This window comes from Pogoniulus pusillus, chromosome 13 (assembly GCF_015220805.1).
Source record: "Pogoniulus pusillus isolate bPogPus1 chromosome 13, bPogPus1.pri, whole genome shotgun sequence".
NCBI lineage: Eukaryota > Metazoa > Chordata > Aves > Piciformes > Lybiidae > Pogoniulus > Pogoniulus pusillus.
The window spans coordinates 8,855,557-8,857,408 of record NC_087276.1 but is presented as its reverse complement, the minus strand read 5'-3'; positions in this window follow the sequence as shown (position 1 = coordinate 8,857,408).

Sequence of the window (1,852 nt, the reverse complement as noted above, 5' to 3'; positions counted from 1 at the left end):
AATAAGCTCCACGGTGCAGTGCAGGAGGTTCAAAATGATGAGGAATCGACAGTAAAAAAGGACAAACAGCAAGGAAGCAAGAAGATGCAATGTCCAGGCTGAGAGCAACAGAAACAGCAAGTGATGAAATGTGCAGCCAATTGACAGCAGCAAAAAGGAGCCAACAGCAAGTAGGAAAAATAACGGGGTCGTTTTCCAGTGGGAAGGTTTTCCCTGCCTGTTGAAAGCAAGAAAGCAAACTGGCAAACAGCTCCACAACAAAAGCATTTACTGGCAACACTTACCACTTGATCCTGAACACTCACTAGGTCCTGAATAGCTATGCAACAAAATGTCATCCTCAGTGTAGTGCTCAGGATGCCACTTCTAAGGGGACAGGGCCAGAAGGAGTCATGTTGAACTGAAACTCTGTGGGCCAGTGCATGCAGGCTCTTTCCCAAGGCAGCCCTCCAGTCTGCGAGCTCCAGCAAAACCATCTCCCTCCTTCCCCGGCCGCAGCCCTCCTGCGCACACAAAGCATTGCAATGCGGGCATCTGCAGCCAGACACGAGCCACGTTTGCCACATGGAGGAAAGTTCTCACCTCCCTGCCCAGCACCCCTGCTTGCCACTGCCACCTGCCAGTCCTCTTTCTGTCTGCAGCTCTCATTCTCTCACCTTTTCTCATTCCTCCTTCCCCTGCTTTCTGCTGCTTCGTATCCCTGCAGTGGGCTAAGTGTCCTTTCTCAGACACAGGTGAGAATTGCTCTGTCTCACAGCTGCTCCATGTTTCCTCAGGAGTCACGATCTAGGGGGGGAGAACTACTCTCAGCTGCGACCCCTGGCAGTGACCACTGAATGCTCTCCTTAGGCGTCAGCAGCCTGTCGAGGCCACTCGCGGTTCTGTTGTATGAACTTCTGCCCTCTCCTGGCTGCAACAAGCAACGTGGAGCTCGGGTTTCCCCCATCCTCTTCCCTGAGCACTTCCCAAAAGTTAGTGGGCTTGTTTTTAAGAGTCCTTGCAAAGCTGTAGGTCTGAACAAGATACTTGGAGCTTTAGATGCAGGATATTACTTGATGTTTCATATGCAACCTGTTCTAAAGGGAGGTGTCCCTGCCTATGGCAGGGGGTTGGAACTGGATGATCCTTGAGGTCCCTTCCAACCTAAACCATTCTATGATTCTATATTTTATACCCCTAAGAATATCAACATTTCCCAAGTGCCCTCCCAGTAGATCAGGTATATGCAGTGTGGTAAAAGCCCAACAAATTGTAACACTCAGTTATGCATGGGGCTGCACCAAGTGCACCCATTTTTCTCTAGCCTGTATCTTGCAGCATCCCAAACCCTAAGTCATTACCAATCATCCTCGAGTAAGCCTCTGTTTAGCAGCTAGGGTCAGGAGTACATGGGAGAAAGTTGCCTTTTTGTATTCTCTGTAGCAGTTCCTATTCTCACACATTTAGAAAGGGTCTCACAACAAGGTCTTAATTAATCTCAGGTTTGGGGCAGCATTGGGTACCAGTTTTACTGCCTTTTGGACATGAGCATAGCCTCACGTTGGGCACTTTTACAAACACATGCCCAAGCAGCTTTGTTCCCAGCCCACACTGGGGAAGCCTTTGCCAGAGATGGGATCAGGACATAGAGCACTTCATCCAGCTCTCCCACAGTGGCATGGAAAGAGATCTGCCTGACAGTCAGGTTAACACCATCCCTTCTTACTGGTCTGGGTCATTCTTTTGCCACCCCAATCTGTTTTAAGCAGTGGCACATTTTGGTTCCTTCGCACCCACTCTGAAGAAGCACCCACTCTGTGTCACCCCAAACCCCTCCATAACCAACTTCTCACCTACTGGCAGTGAGAAAGAA